The sequence below is a fragment of the Myiozetetes cayanensis genome, unplaced genomic scaffold, assembly GCF_022539395.1.
Source record: "Myiozetetes cayanensis isolate MyiCay16 unplaced genomic scaffold, myiCay2020 scf19, whole genome shotgun sequence".
Lineage (NCBI taxonomy): Eukaryota > Metazoa > Chordata > Aves > Passeriformes > Tyrannidae > Myiozetetes > Myiozetetes cayanensis.
Window position 1 is genome coordinate 14,512,009 of NW_026087400.1, and position 16,725 is coordinate 14,528,733.

Sequence of the window (16,725 nt, forward strand, 5' to 3'; positions counted from 1 at the left end):
AAGGATGTTTTTCTCTAGCTCAGCAGCTCCCAGTTTCCAAACTGTCTCTGCAAGGGCTTGTCTGCTGTACTTGCTGGCAGCACTGCCGTGGGCTGGGGGGAATCACTGACCCCTGGCCACCAGCCCCAGGCTGGCTCACCCTGGGGCAGTGGGCACAGAGCCCCAGAAGTGGGTTTCTCTAACCCCCAGGTTGGCAGTGCTGGGGGTTGCCAGGTAGCAATGGGAGGGGAAGGTTTCCATCCCCACCCCACAGCTCCAAGCAGAGGAGAGGAGACATCAGAGGGGCAGGGTCCACACGGTCAGCAGCTCCACTGCAGCTGCTCCTGCAGCTCTGAGGTCTTGCACTGTTCCTTGGGTTCCTGAACCCAGGGAGCCCCCGTCTACAGCAGCTTCCTGTCTCCAGGTCACACAGGGTCACATGGAAGGCTTGGCTCACCACGGCTCTGAGCCATCACCTTGGCCTCCACTGCTCCTGTAGGGCAGCAGGAGGGCTGCTCTCCTCTGCTCACAGCACACAAGCAGACCCGAGTGCTGGGGACAGGACTCCCATGCCCTGCCAGCCCCAGGAAAGGACTGAGGAGCTCATGGGGTGCTTGGGTGCTCCACTCCTGGCCAGACCTGCTGCCCCATTGTGCAGGGCACACACCTTCTGTGAGCACCATGGCCTCAGGAGCATCACCCCCTCAGGCAGCATCACCCTCCTCGCTGAGGGGGGGCAGGACACAGCCATGGTGCTGCAGTGGGTCTGTCTATCCATGCCCTGCACATATCCAGCATGCTGCCTGGAAATCACAACCCAAACTTTGGCCTGCCATGAAATTGTTTTTCCCACCCCAGAGGCTTTCCCCCACAGCAAGTAGGGACAGGCAGAGAATGGTACCGTGGTTAGGAGCCAAGAGCTGAGAAACTGTCCACATTCCAGCCAGCTGAAACACCTCCTAAGACATCACTGGACTTTGACCTCTTCCCAAACCAGCAGCAGTGCCCAGCTGAGACAGAAGGTATTTAGAAAATGCCAAACCAGCCTTTTCTGATTGTTCAGAAAATCATCTCGCTGTTCAGAACACAAAAATCACTGGATAAAGGACCTTGTCTTGGCTCCAACACCAGCCCTGAGTCCTGGCTGCCCCAGCAGCTCTGCCCCAGGAAGAAGGTGGTCCCTGGGGCCTGGGCTGCTCCCTGCAGGGTGAGATGCACTGTCCCCCCACAATTTGGGTCAGCCGAAGGTGGGAGCAGGGCAGCAGGTCCCTGTCCCATGGGTGCCGGGCACCTGGCTGAGGTGTCATTTCAAAGACTTGCCCAAATGAACCACCAGAGCAGCCATCCCCTCATACCTCTCTAACATGGGAAGGATTAATTGGACAAGGAAAATGGTGAGGGAGCATCAGCTTCATTCCCGCAGTGAAAACTGTGCCATTAAAATCCTCTTTCCTATGACACACACTGAGCCTATTTCCGTAATAGTTTGGCAGGGGAATAACATTACTGAGCCTATAAATACCCTGTGGGGTGCTGCTCTGCTGACGGAGCAGCAGGAAGTGGCCCTTGCCCACCCTGTGCCGGCCCTGCATCCTCCTGGGAAGGCACAGCTACCACCACCATGGGAGAACTGAGGGTGATGGACAGGAGAACATGGGAGGGCTGTCCCAGTCCTGGGGAACAGTGATGGGTTGGGAGAGGACTGTGGTTGATGGGAACAGGGCAAGAGTTGTGTAAGTCCTGGAGACACTGAAGGGGACAGAGCAAGGGAGCACAGGGGTAAGAAGATGGTGGAAAGCATTGGCACCCTGAGGACGTTCCCAAAGCAAACTGCGAAGGTCCCTGCAGCTGCAGCCAAGGACATTGGTCTGACCCAAATCAGGCTGACACACAACCAACTCATCTCTGTCCTCCTCATAGGGACCCCAGCCACAGAGCGGGGGTCTCACACCAGAGGAAGCAGCAACAGAAACTCTTCAGGGCACAAGCTGATGCCCTAAAACACCCCAGGGACACTTGCCATATGTTCTCCCCAGATGCCCCATCACAAAGGGAAGCTGCTCCCTGCAGATCCCTGGCCATCAGCTGGGCCATCCCGGAGACCCAAAGTGAGGAATCAGCGACCATCTCTAGTGCCTGCTCTTCTACCAAGGCCCTAAGACAGTGTGGGTGAAGAAAACACCCCAGCACAGCTGAGAGGGAAGTGGTGGGGAGAGGGTTCCAGCCCTCCAGCCCAACTGCAGTCTGTGCAGGGAGGGGAATGGCTGGAGCTGTGGTGCTGTCACCCCATTGTCACCTGCCAAGGGAAATGGTGTGGGTGGTCCCTGTCCTGCAGAGACACACTGAGACAAATGGCTGAGGGATTTGGATATTAAATATTTGACATAAGGGGACTTTCATCACGGGTCTTACCACTCCTCCTGAGCACAAGTGTCAACACCATTCCTGAAAGCTCCTGGGTCTCTCCCTGTAGAGGACTTAGCTCCTCTGAGTCCTCACCAACTGCCCTATGGACAGCATGGGAGATACCAGGGGACACCAAACCCACAGACAGCTTCTGGAAGCCTGAGGGAATAGGGTCCTTCCATGTAAGAGTCACCCAACGGATGTATAGAAGGGCCCACACTCCCCAGAGACTGCAGAAGCAAGATCCAGTAGACATCTAAACCATCCCACAGCAGAGTGTAGGTTTGGGGTTGCTTGTCACCTGCCCCACCCCCTCCATGCCACTCACAACCAGAGGACATAAACCCACTGAGATCATAGAATCACAGAAACATGGAGTGGTTTGGGTTGTAAGGGACCCTAAATACATCTAGTTTCATCCCTCTGCCACGAGTTCACCATAACACCTCTGGAAGCTGTGTTGCTCTTCCTTGGAGCATCTGGAAAGCTTGGCAAGGAGCTGCAGCAAGCGAGGCTTCATTAGGGGAAAGCTCTCAGGAAGGCCAAATTCCTGACAGTCCATGGTCCAGACCCACTAGCCAGTCACGAGAAAGGCTGATATCCATGGGAGCCTACCTGAGCACAGGAGAGCTCAGCCTGGTGGAAACCTTCTCTCTGCAATGTCTCTGCAGCAAGAAAAGGAGTAGGATCTTCTCTTGCACACCCAAAACTATAACACAAGGTCATACACAGATACACAGAGCCCACAGGAATCTCTGTAGGTAGTTGCATGGTTGGGGTAGCCAAAGTCACAGCCCACCGAGGAGCCCAACTGACCTCCCAGACCAGACATGTGAGCAGGCACAAAGTGTGGAATATAGACATCTGCAAAAACCTGTCACGTTTATGCCATGGAGAGCAGGACATGCCAAGCCCAGGCTGCAGGAGGTTGGTGCAAATCCCAGGAGTGTTGTTTCAGCAAAGGTCTGCTGTACATAACCAGCTTTTGGCAAGACACAGAAACTCAAACAGCAGCTCAAATAGAGTGCTTCCCTTCCAGACCCAAGCAGAACCTTCACGTCCATTTACTCTGCATAAAACTAAAAATACCCCCAAAATGAAGAATAATCAAGCAGTGTCTCTGCCCAAACCAACTCAGACCACTGCAGCGATGGCCTGTGATCACCTGCAGCCCCTTCCCTTTCAGTGAGTCTGACCAGAGGCCCCTCTCCAACAGCTTCCTCACTGGAGGTGGGCAATGCTCAGCCTGCCTGGGGTGACCCAGGTCACCCCACTGCACTCAAGAGGACCAGACGTGTTGCCCCAGGGTGTGGAGCTGCAGCAAGGGGCTACCCTCTGCCTCCTGCCCCTGGTGTGGCTGGTTAGGGAGCCCAGCTGCAGCTCAGCCCCAGATCCAGGCTGGACAACAGTGAGCAGAAAAACCCCGCCAAGCTCCGAATCAGCTCCTTGAACCCCATCCAAAAACAAATGGGAGTCAGCCCAGCTTCTGGCAGCCCAGCACAGCCTCGCCTGGGGCTGACGGCACTCAGCATGAGCTGACGGCTCCGGCCTGAGCCAGGGGTGAAACCTGGGACACAGGTGGCTGTTGGGGCACAGGGCCCTCCCAGGGACACATCCTTGCAGGCTGCTCCCCTCCTCTGTGGATGGTGAGGGGATGATGCGGGCAGCAAGGAAAGCAGCTGCCATCTGGATCCAGGGCTATCCATCTTTGTGGTGGCAGCAGCAGCTCAGTGCTGGGAGAGGCCTGATTGTGGGCAGATTAGAGGGGACACAGCGTGTTCATCCCCATCCTGCTGCGCTGCCGCTACCCAGGCTGGAAATAAAGTCTCATTTTTCATGCAAAGATGCACAATGGTTAACAGGGAAAACTTGCCTGGGAGGCATGCAGGTAGCAAACCAATTTCCAAACTGGTCTCCAATTACTGATGATGGTTATTCGATTTACATTTTTTTCTGGCTTGCCAGATGTTGATTCTCCGAGGGTGAAATTCCACCCAGAACAAGGGTGTAGGAAGGTGCAGAAGTCTCCTGCTTCAGAGTGGCATGTTTCTCTGGAGCTGCTCTGTTCCTCACCACTCGCAGCCGTGCTTCCAACTGTACCCTGCGTCATGGACGTGGAGAGGAGTGAGGGAGCTGAGCTGCTGCAGAGATCAGAGCCACATCTGCCAAGTCCACAGCTGGAAAAGCCCCATCTTCTTGCTGGCATAAGCAGCAGCCCCACATCCCAGAGCAGGACTGGCGGCTCCTACCAGGTGATAACTTCCTGCAGGAAGACCCTGAGCTGGCTCTGTGTTTGGCTTCCTTGGAGAAGAAGCAGTCAGAGGTGGATTTGCGAGGCTCAGAGAGTCCATTTCGCAGGAAGGGCTCCAAGATGCCTAGGTCCTGGGGAATGCCAGCCCTGCACATCTGCACAAACGTGGCTGCTCACGGTGCTGCAGGTGCTTGCCCCACACCAGGGTGGGGGCATGGTGTCGGGAAGGTCACCAGGGCTATGATCCTCAAAGGCATGTGGTGCCAAACTCCAACAGAAATGATGGCAACAAGGCTCTAAATCCCTCTCTGGCTTGGGCCTCATCTCGGATCGGAGCTTCCTAAGTGCGTCATGCCTATAGAACACTTTGTTGTGAGGCGTCTCTCTCCTAGAGGGGACTGGCATGTGGGGGGAACATTCGTCCGCCCCTCCAAAAGTCTAATGCAAATGCAATGACCCAACCACCCCAGGGCAGATCCAGGCCCTTGTTGCAAAGGAGCACTGGGGGGGCACGCAGAGAGCCTGCCCTGCCAGGCACGGCTGCTCTGCAGACCGGCTCCATTCCCTGCTGGTTCCATTCCCCACAGCCCTGATGGCTCTGGGAAACCCAGAGCATCTTTACACGGGATCCCCAGCAGGAAGAGGACTGTGGGTCAGGCAGAAGGGTGAGAGTTGGGCAGTGGACTGAGGGTCGGGCAGGTCTGCCTGCGGGCACCGCCCACACGCTGCAAAGCATCCCCGTCCCAGGACAAGAGGAGGGTACATCCCGGGCACGGCAAACCTAGGCCAGGGCCATACTCATTGCCAATGACTGCTCACGCGATAGGGACAGTTGCCCGGAGATGGCCAGGGGGTGCAGCCAGGATGGGGCCCGGGGAGAACAGGCAGCCTGGGCACATGTGTGCTCACAGACCCCACGCACCTCCCCACACGTGCCTGCTCCCTCCACCACCCCTATGTGTTCCCTGGCACACGCCCCCAGCCCCCCACACCCCCTCACTGCGCGTACACCCGCAAGTAACACAACATCACCTACCGGAGCACACGCGTGCATGCACCATGCAGCCGCCGGCAGCACACACGCACATCCAAAGCGGCACACGCACCCCCGAGCAGAGCACACGCAGGCGCGGGCCGCGCACACCCGCACGCTCGGGCTGGGGCCGCTCCCCCGCACAGGCTCGATGCGGTGGGCACGCATGGGGAAACGGGGCCACGCTCAGCCCCGCACCCGACACCGGCCGCGCACGGTGGGTCCCGCACCCGACACAGCCGCACACACGGGCTCCGCAGCGGGTCCCACCTACACGCGCGGGGCCGTGGGTTACCGCACAGGCACATATATGTGTTGTGAGTAACAGGGAGGCAGCGACGTGGCCGGGCTCTGCCGTGGCTCCCGCACCCCTGCGCAGCCGCGGCCCCACCACGCCGCAGCCCGCACCGCCACCCGGCCGCCCGCTGCCCCGCATGGACACGCGTGGGGTGGGATGGGCCACGCCCCCCGGGGGTGCGGGATCTCTCTCTCTCTGACACACACACACACACACACACACACACACACACACACACACACACACGCTCTGAGCCCGGTCGAGCTGCAGCCACTTAACTCCTTGTTGCCCGTTCCCGCACCAACCAGCACAGCCCTGCATCAGCCAACCCCTTCCCCGCACCGTCCAGCTATCCAACCCGCACCGTCCCTTCCAAGCCCCTTCCAAGCACCGTCCGGACCTTCGCCCAGCACCGTCCATCCCTCCATCCCGCACCGTCCAACCCATTTCCCCATCGTCTGTACCTTCGCCCCGCACCGTCCATCCCCGCACGCCCAGTGCCGGCCCGGCTCCGCATCACCCCCCCGGCGAAGGCTGCGCCTCCCGCCCCGCTCCCGGCGCCCCCGGCCCGGCCGCCCCCGGCCCCGCCGCAGCCCCCTCCTCACCTGGCCCGGCTGTGGGGGTCCCGCGGCGGGGCAGCGCCCGTTCCTCGCAGCGCCCCGGCGGGCTGGGCGAGGGCCCGGCTCGGCTCGGCTCCGCTCGGCCCGGCCGGCCCTGGTCCCGGCCCCGGCCGCTGGCCGGCCCCTCTGCCCCCCTGTCCGCAGCGCGGTGCGGCCGCCTCGCCCCTATGCGGAGGCTCCAGCGGCACCGAGGCGATGCCCATTCATTCAGCTTGGCCCCCGCAGCCCTCCCCTTCCGCCCCGCGCCCTAGCAGCCTGCATGGAGGAGGCTGGCGATGCTGCAGCGGTACCCAGAGCCCCCGGAGAGCACAGTGCGGAGAGGAGGGAGGGAGAGGAGGAGGAAGGAGAGCAGAAGGAGGGAAGAGGAAAGAGGGAGAGGGAGATGGCTGCCCCCAAAACCAGAGCTGGATCTGGAGAAGACTCTGGGATTTCCACAAGGAAATCAGGGCAGGGAGCGGAGCGGGGCCGGCGCAGCACCCCCTCCCCACCCAACCCCGCCACAGCACCACCAGCTCGGCACCCAGGGATGCCGTCGGGGTGGCCAAAGGCTGCGGACTGCGGCTGGTGGGCACAGCCCCGCACAGGCCCAGGGCAGGGGCAAGGCCCCCTCTCAGAATTGAAATGTGCTCCTCTAAGTCAAGGCTGACCCAGCCGGGGGGCACCAGGCACTCCAGCCAGGAGCTTGGACGTGGAAAGCTCGGGAGGCACCTTTGGATGGTGTTGCCAACCTGGTGCACAGGGTCTGCACGCTTGGTCCCCTACCTGCCCTTGCACCCTCCCAACTTTGCTCAGACAGGGCTCTTCCCCACCCCTGTACAACCACGAACCCACTAATGCATTGGGGTCCCAGTGTCCTGAGCCCCAGGGTAACGTCCTGTACACCACATCAAAATTTCTCAGCTTTTCCTAATCTGGGTCTTGCTTAACCCTCTGGAAAATAATCCACTGACCATCTGCCACAGTGAAATTCATTTACAACCTTGCACAAATTAGGCTCAACTGTTCACTTACTGCTCCTCTTCTGCTCAGGTCTTTTGGTCACTGTGGTGCATGTGTCTTCCTTCCACCAGGTTGGGGGTGACCTTGCCCTGGGCTGGGGGTGACCTTTCCCTGGGCTAGGATGACCTTGTCATGGGCTAGAGATGACCTTGCGAACACTGGGCTGCAGAGCAATGCTTGCTCCTCACACGTTCTTGGATCTCAGGGTGCTTTGCTCCTGGCTGGATGGCAGGCACTCTCTGTGCCCAGCCTGCCTACCCTGTAGCCCTCTCCCAGGGAGAGCTGAGGATCCTGACTAGAGCAATGGCCTCTCTATTTGGATGCCCTTCAAGGTGTGTGCAGGGCAGGTGATGATCTTTCAGGTACACCGAGCAGATGGGTCCATGCAGGAGAGAGAGCAAGAGCTCTTGGTTTTCCCTCTGCCAGGGATTCCCAGCCTGGCTTCAGGAGATCTGGGTATTGATCCAGGTATCGGTGGTTTCAGAGGTAATTGTGGATCCACAGACCTTGCTGCTCTGGGATGCCTGACCAGGGCTGTCCCAAGGGAAGTGAGGTGATCAGAGAGCCAGGACTGCTCGTTTCTGTAAAATAACTCTGGAGCTGCCATGCACCTGCATTAAGAGCCTGGGTTGAGGGGTGAGCAAGATGCTGGGAGCAGATATCATGGGTATTTTCCCACCCCTTTGCCCTGTTGCTTTTGCAAATGGAGAGCTGGCTTCCTGGGGAAGAGACTTAGCTCTCCTAGGAAAATGGAAATATACGGATTTTTTTTTTCCTTCCTGTAGCAGATTCAGCAAAAGTGCAGCTGCCTTCCCAGTGCTGAATACAGAATTGACCATTCAGTTCATCCCTAAGGGGAAATGACCCAGCAGAAAGGAACAATGAGCCCCACAGTGCTCTCTGCACCCTCCAAAGTCTTTCTCAACCCTAGCACTTTCCTCTCCCAACTTCCAAGGTTGCCTGAAATCCCTTTGCAGGGCAGTGAAGGCTTTCTGCATGCTTCCAAGCTCCCTCTCTGAAAGTCTATCAGCTTCATAATGTTTCTTCTTAAATTGCAATTAGGCAGGCTATTTGTCGGTGGTGGAACCTGGGGTCCAGAGGCACTGGGACAAAGAGAGCAGGAGTTGGCTGAGTAGCTGGGTTAAAGGCATCTGGCTGCCACGGGGGGACAGGACATTCCATCTCTGCCAAAGGCATGGAGGGTCTGGATCCCAGCAGTGGGACCAAGCAGCCTTGAATCTTTTGACTGTGAGAGGCAATACCTTCTCCATCATCCCACCTATTCCACAGCCCTCCCGAGCCTTATGTCAGCCCCAAGAGACTGAAAGAACATGAAGACAAAGTTGTATATGATGTTATTTGCTGTTGATTTTACTGTGAGTGTTTGGGTGCCCCTCAGAAAAGTCCTTTGGTGTCCTAAGATGCCCAGAGCCAGGTGCAGTGCTGGGGAAATAGAGACCAGCCCTGGCAGGCTGATATGCTTCCCTGCTCTGGTTTCAGTTAGCAACCTAGAAAAGCCCGTGTGGAGGAAAAAGATTGTGAGATAAGGAGGGATACTGGGAATTAAGGAGGAAATTTAGGAAAAAATTGTTTTATAATATTTGGGAAGAAATTCTTCCCTGTGAGGGTGGGGAGGCCCTGGCACAGGTTGCCCAGGGAAGCTGTGGCTGCCCCACCCCTGCAAGTGTCCAAGGCCAGGTTGGATGGGTCTTGGAGCAACCTGGGCTAGTGGAAGGTGTCCCTGCCCATGGCAGGGGGTGGAACTGGATGATCCATAAGGTCCCTGGTCACCTAAACCATACTGGAATTCTATGACTTCATGAATGAAGGACAATTGGGGAGGTTTGTCTGCAAAAGACCTCAAAGCCTCACTTCTGACATGTACAGGAGTCAAGAGGGGGCTTGGACATCTACAGGAAAGCTGCAGGCAACTATAGAGGCTTTTCCAAGTGAAGACAAATGGTTCTCATTTCTGGTGATGAAGGAGGGAGAATCAGGGGGGCATAGGATGAGGTGACACATTCAAGGCAAAGGGGAAGTAATCTTTCCAGAACTGTTATGATGAGCATTGGTTAACATGGCTACTGCTGCCAGGCCAGAGAACAGAGCATAGCAGGAATCAAATGGCAACATACCTGAGTCCAGGTGAATATTTTAGCCTGAGGAACTGATATAAAGGATTGAACTGGAAGCAGTGATGTAGAGAACATGTGGGACTCTGGCGTAGCTGGGAGGAGGAAACTGAGCTCGAGGTGGTGCAGAGCAATGGAGGGCTTGTCTGGGTGGGAGGGATGGGGGAAAGCTTTGGACGAGGTAAGGAACTCTGCTTTCAGCATGCTAAAATTGGGCAGAAGGCTGACCCTCCACCAGGAAATGTCAGACAGGCTGGCTGTTTTTTTGGAAGAAAGAGACAAGTCTGGCACAGCCCAGTGGATCTGAGGGTCACCATAGTGATAGCAGTTGGAACTGGTGGGTGGTGGAGATTAGCCAGCTACAGCATTTGAAAGGGGAACAGAGAGGGCTGGGGGACACGATGCTGTGGGCATCTGGCAGGAGGAGGAGGTGCGGGCAAGGGAGAGGGAGGGGAACAGAGATGACAAAAGCAGGTAGAAAAACAGGGAAGGGCATCAGAGAAGCCTTCTAAGCCTTTCTAAGTGTGACTGAATGTGTGGAGACAAGGAGAAAGATCAGAGATGAAGACTGAGCAAAGCTTTGAAGCCTTTGGGAGAACTCTGCTGAGCAGGTGGGACAGAATGCAGGGACAGTGTGAGTGTGGATGCAGAGGAGGAGAAGACCTGGGACGTGGGATCCCAGGGGACCAGTAGTCCGAGGGGATTTCCTCAGGCTTAGAAATGTTTGCACTGTAAACCTGAGGGTCCCTGGCACTGGTTAGGGGGAGAGCAGGGCTGAGCAGGGCAGGGAAAGGATGTGAGGAGTCTGTTCCCATGGGAGGGAGGTGATGGTGTTGCCAGGAGAAACAGAGGGATCCAGAAGAGTCCCGCCAATGTGGCAAGGAAGAACAGAAGAGTGTGAGGGTTGACAAGTCAGGATCTCTTACATCCCTTGTGACGGTGGCAGGATGCTGTGTGGGAGGCCAACTAGTTGAGAAGAACAGGGTCATTTAGGGAGGAGAAGGCAGAAACAAATCCTGAAGGAACTGTTTTGAGTTGATTTGGCTTGAGTTGGGGACTTGTACTATGGCACTGTACGATACGAGGGCACTCCAAGTGTGTGACCACCCTAGTCACATAAGTCCCTTCTGTTTAGAGTTTTGTCATCCTGGGAGTTTAGCTGGTGATGGCTTTGCAGCCCACAGGACAGGCTAAAAGTGTCACTTGCAACTTTCTGCTGTTAAGCAGGAACAAGTCCTCTGGCACTGGATTGCTGCTGTCTCCAAAGTGTGTCAAAGATGCCACTGTCCATTTCATCATAATGGGACCAACATTCACTGCTGACGTGAAATGACCTGTCTGGCTTTGCACAGGAAGCAAGGCTGGGGAGGGACAGGAGGACAACGTGTGGAGAGGAAGGTTGGAGGAGAAGGAGCAAGCGGTGAGGCAATGCTGAGGGATGGTCACAGTGCTGAGCATGCACAAAGCAATATTGGGGCTGCTGAGTCTACAGGGACCCAAACAACCATGACTGACTCAGGACCTGGAGGGATAAGGAGTAGGCAAGTGAAGGCAGGTGAGGACATTGCAGATGCTTGGGGTCCAGACTGCAGTGCTCTCAGCCACATGGAGGGGCAGGACAGGGGAGCTGCCCTGAACACTTGGCATCCCCCAGGCTCATCAAGCTCTGAGCTGATGTGGCTCTTCCAGTGAGATCCTGCAATCCCTCAGGGTGCTGCAGATACCTCTGGGGACCACTGAGAGGTGAAAGGCCATCAAATCCATGGTGGGCTGTAAGAGATGAGAGGTGCATGCCCAGGGGGTGCAGACCTTCCTCTCCTACCTGCCAAGCGGAGGACAGGGTTGGTTTGCTTTGTTCTCCTGTCCACAAATCTCTCAGAAGTCAAACACTGGTGACAAACAACCTGTTAGTGAAGCCTTGTGCTTAAAACCTCAGTCTCCCTCTGCCCCTGCCTTGCTGTGAAGTGGCAGCTCCTACAAAGCCTGTTTCACCGTGAAGGAATGGTCCATCACACCAGCCTCTGCTATCTTTTGTCACAAAATTCCTCCTAAGCAGGTAATGGTTCATTTGAGGCAATGTGGCTTTGCTGGAAGTTTGAAGTCTACGTTCTCTCTGAGGACAGATGAGGGGGTTATTCCATGGGCAGTTGCAGCCAGATCAGGGGTCTCTTGCTCTCCTGTGTACCATCAGCACAACTGAGGAGAGATGTGTTCCACATAGACAAGATGCATCATCTACAGTTGGTGAGATCTTGGAATAAAACTGTCCTGTGCTTTTCCTCAGAGCACATGTAAAATAGGGCACAGCAAGTACTAAATACCCTAAAGGATAAGTAGACTAAAGTCAGTCTGACTCTTACATATAAAACGTTCAGTTTGATACACGATGTGCCAAGCAATGAGCATGGGAGGGCTGGGAGTATAAGGCCATCTCTAGTTACCTGCAAGGATGCCAGGGAGGAAGGCTGAGGAGTAATGGGATAAAACTGAAGGAAAGAGCTTAGTAAGATTCAGAAAGATCATGCACTTAAGGAACAGAGGGTCATCTGTAGCCACATTAGGCCAGAGAAGGAAGCAAACAAGGGACTGCAGGTCTGCTGCAACCCAAGCGCTGCCACCTGGGACCTGGCCTCAGGGGCAGGACTGCAGGGTTAATATCCTAGAATACTAAAATATCTTGAGCTGAAAGGAACCCACAAGGATCATACAGTCCAACTCCTGGCCCTGCACAGAACACCCCAACAATCCTACCATGTGTCCGAGAGCATTGTCCAAAGGCTCCTTGAGCTCTGGCAGCTTTGGGGCCATGACCACTGCCCTGGGGAGCCTGTTCAGTGCCCAAACACCCTCTCGGTGAGGAACATTAAGGGTGCATAAGGACTTCCTTGGGAGTGTTTGCCATGAGCCACTGTTGGACATACAGTATCAGACCAGACACCAGCTTCACCACTGAGCTCCAGCCCCTTCCCATGCCAGAGCAGGGCCAGGGGCCCAGAGGCACCAGGGCAGGGCAGAGGGGAGTGTCCTGTATCCCTCAGGGCCTGAGACCTACAGGATGGGCCTGAGGTGCCAGAGCTTTGCAGGGGTTTGCTCCTGGAGACTGGCTCTTGGTGCTCTTCTCTGCTGCCAGCCTGGCTGCAGAGCTCGAGGGAGGTGCTGCAAGCAGGGAAGGGCAGAACATTGCTCTGCCAAGAGTGCAGTGAGTAGTCAGCTAATTCAAGGCATGAATCTCTTCTGGAAAGGGAAGATGAGGAGGAAGAGACTTTTTCTGTAGGGATGAGACCAGGGATGCTGTATGGTAGTGAGGCTCCCTGTGCTCCCTGACTCCTGCTCCCATATGGGCTCCAGGTTGCAGTTGCAGGAGCCCACAAGCTCCTATTTGCCCACTGAACCAGTGGCCAAGTCCTTGGGCTGTGAGAATTCCTGAGCTTGACCCCCGGGTTCCTTCAGCCAGGGATCAGAGCATCCCACTGGCTCTAACCCCACATTTCACCCCCACATTGTTGTACATTGAGTTCCTGCTGCTCCAGCAGTGCTTGGGGTGGTGAAACCCTGGGTCACCCAGTTGAGTCCCATCCAGCATCACTGCCAACTTCCCCATGGATGAGAGTGCCTGTGCAGGAATGGCGGGGCGGACCTCCCTGAGGCTGTAACAGCAGGAAGGACAGATGACAGGTACCTACATATCACAACTGAGATCAGTTTCTAGATGCTTGTTGCTTGGCAGCCAAAGGCTTAGAAATGTCAATTTCTAATTAAAACTATGCACCCAAAATCTACACACCCTCCCCAAAACCCAGTATTTTTATACCCTGTTCTCAGCTATGGTGGGCACGGCAATAGCTCCCAGCGTGCCAACACCCAGGAACGAACCACATTCCTGCCAGGGAGGATGCAGGTGAGATACACGAACCAGCCAAGCAGAAGGGCATCCAATTAAAAAACAGAGATGCCATCTCATAAGAAGGGAGATGGAAGACGTGACCCAGAAATAGAAATGGGGAAGGCTCCACTGGAGCACATGGCAAGGTGCCAACCACAGAAATGACGGCAGTGTGATGGGTATCCCATGGGAGATGGAAATGCTGGGGCCCGGACCTGAGGACAGGGCCACAGAGGAGCAGACAGCACAGCTCTCCAGGGCAGCGTCAGCACCCAGGGACATCCAGGCAGCATATTTCCCTCCCCTGGAGACCCGTGTCTTCTCCTGGGACCAGGAGCCTGTGCTGCTCAGTGCTGGCTGAAAATCATAGAATTACAGAATGGTTTGGGTTGGAGAGACCTTAAAGCTCATCTCATTCCACCCTCTGCCATGGGCAGGGACACCTTCCACTAGGTCACATTCCTCCAAACCCTGTCCAACCTGGCCTTGAAACCTTTCAGGCATGGGACAACCACAGCTTCTCTGGGCAACCTGTGCTAGGAGCTTACCACCCTCACAGGGAAGAATTTCTTCCCAATATCCAACCCAATGCTGCCCAGTGGCGTTTCTATATAGGAACTGGTGTTTGCAGCATGAGGTGCAGAGTCTCAGCGTGAGATGACATGTCAGCAGGCAGTGTGGCTCTCACCCAGCCCAGTCCCTGGTTCTGCTTTGGAGAGGGACATGGCAAACCCTGTGGCACCAGTCCCTGGTGGAAACAGAATGTCCATGGTAAAGCCTAAGCATGAAAAAACTCAGCCTCACTGAGTAGTAAAATGAGATAAATTAGAAATTTTTTTAAGCCAAGCCAATGGATTAAAGATTTGGAGAGGCTGAAAATAGGAATTATTGACAGTTGTATTGGCTTTTTGTTATCTAAACCTTTAGAGTTTGTATTTCTAAGCTCTCACTCCATGAAAATAATGACAAGGAGATAGGGGGAAATGAACCACGACTCTCCCAGTAGAACCACCCTGCTGCCAGACCATGGCCAGCACTGGAGAAATTTTTGGTTTGTGTGGGTTTGTTTGTTTGGTTGGTTGGTTGGTTAGTTTTTTTCATTTTTTGTTTGTTTGTTTGTAGTTTTTGATTGGTTGGTGGTTTTTTTGGGGGGGGGAGGCTGCTTTTCTTTTTTTTTTTTTTTAAGTTTGCAGAACCTCTTTTTAGCATTTTCTCACAGAATAATTCCAGGTTTTTTCTTCTAAGTGACATTTAGTTTCTACATCTGAGCTAGGGATAAAATGAATATTTTTACAACCTGACTGAATTCAAACCAAAACGTTCAGAAATGATGAAACTGTCATCTATGGAGCCAAGCAGAGGTGGGCAGGCAGCTACAGCTGGGTTATGGCTGGGGAGTTTGATTTGCCCAGTTCAGAGTGGAGAAATCTCTAGTTTGTCCAGATTCTGGCTGCCCAGCACAACCCATTGAGTGCCCAGCACGGCCAGGGTACCTGATGGAGTCAGGTTCTGGACCAGCCTGAGTGCACACCCTGGGCAGGGGATCTGACCATTTTGGGGTGCTCTACCCCAGCAAATCAGCCTTGGTACCAGGCTTGTCTCTGCCATCGTGCTGCCTCCCTTCATCTGTATTCAGCTGATCTCAGAAGACGTTTGATTGGCAGGTCATACCCAACACATTTGCTTTTAAGTTTTTCCAGTTACCTCATAGAAGATATTCTTATAAAACGGACTTTAATGCCTTATTTTGCTCAGGTGGAGCACAGACTCCTGACGTGGGGGCAGTAGGAGATGTGTCACTGAGCAACCTGGTCCAGTGGAAGGTATCCCTGTCCGTAGCTGGGAGTGGAATGAGATGAGTTTTAAGGTCCTTTTCATCCCAAACCGCTCTGTTGTTCTATGAAAGATACACTTATTTTGAAGGTTCTAATGTCTAATGCTGTAAAATCATCCTCTAACTAGGAAGGTCAAAGTGTTCCATAGTTAACAGTGGGACCTTTTCTCCTTCATGTGCATAATGGTCACACCCAATTAGTTAGTTTCAGTTAGTCCTGAGAGTTGCTCCACTCTCATCCTTCAGCATATTCTGGCCTTTCTAAAATCTCCAAATCCCATCTCTAAATTCCTTTCCTAGCTAAAACAAAGATAAAATAGATTTTGCCTCCCTGTTTTGCAGGATTCTTTGGGGAAAGGCAGCTGGGGAAAGAAAGAGCTTTAAGCTGGAGAGAAGAAATGCAGCTTCCAAGTAAGTGTCAGGTTGGAGTTCCCTCAAGAAAAGTCAGATTTCCATGGGCTGGGAAGCAGCAAGCACGTGGGATCACTGAGCTATCCCAGCATAATTAGCTTTGTACCAGTGTGGGGGGAAATCTAGGAGCGTTGTTCTTGAGTATTTTGTTAGCTGGATGTAGGGGTGTCCCCTGTCAGGAGGAGCTGGGGATAAGATGGGGCCTATGGCTGGTTGAGAGGTGCAGCATCAGCATCCTGTAGACAAGAACCTACAGTTAATTATCTAAAAACAACCAACTATAAGCTTAATAAAAACCTATAAAAGCTTTATAAAAGCCTAATAGAAATAGAAATGGCTGTGCTTTGTTTTTAAAATCACTTACAACACAGATCATTATTAGTCTAATTATCTCCCTGCAGCATGGAGATGCCACATTTTTGGTTTAGTTTTTTTGGGCTATTTTTCAGATACAGAAAGCACACAGAGCATTTTTTTGGAGATGGAATAAAAAGGTAATTGTAGGAGGCAGGGAAAACTGTGCTGTCTCAATGCCCAGGGCTGACTTGTGCCCCAGGTCATGGGATTTCACTACTGCCCTTCCAACTGCAGATTTTGGACCCAAGAGCAACGAGGTAAACCCAAGGAGAGGTGCTGGGCTGAGGGTGGGGGCAGAGCTGTGGTACCCCTTGCACAGGATGCTGAAGGTGCCGTGAATGAACAGGAATAGAGTGAGACCAGAAAACTGGTCTCAGAGAAATTCGTGAAGCTTCAACAAGCGTGAAAAGTAAATAAATGGAAATAAATGAAATCCATGGGCAGGTTATTAAATATCCAGAAACCAGGTCTGTGTTGTGAAGCCCCTGAGCTGAAGACACCGAACATTGACTGTGAACCTGA

At 54.2% G+C, this 16,725-nt stretch overlaps 1 protein-coding gene across 6 annotated transcripts in view; it reads right to left on the reverse strand.

The window, feature by feature from the left end:
• Positions 1 to 6,891, reverse strand: part of DLGAP4 (DLG associated protein 4) — a 150,633-nt gene extending 143,742 nt beyond the window's left edge. For 3 of the 6 annotated variants that reach the window (XM_050313506.1, XM_050313501.1, XM_050313503.1), the window contains exon 1: positions 6,573 to 6,891. The gene's annotated coding sequence lies outside the window, so the exon portion shown is untranslated. The remainder of the gene's footprint in view (positions 1 to 6,572) is intronic. The other 3 variants (XM_050313507.1, XM_050313508.1, XM_050313510.1) reach the window with 3 other exon arrangements.
• Between the last annotated feature and the right edge of the window lie 9,834 nt (positions 6,892 to 16,725).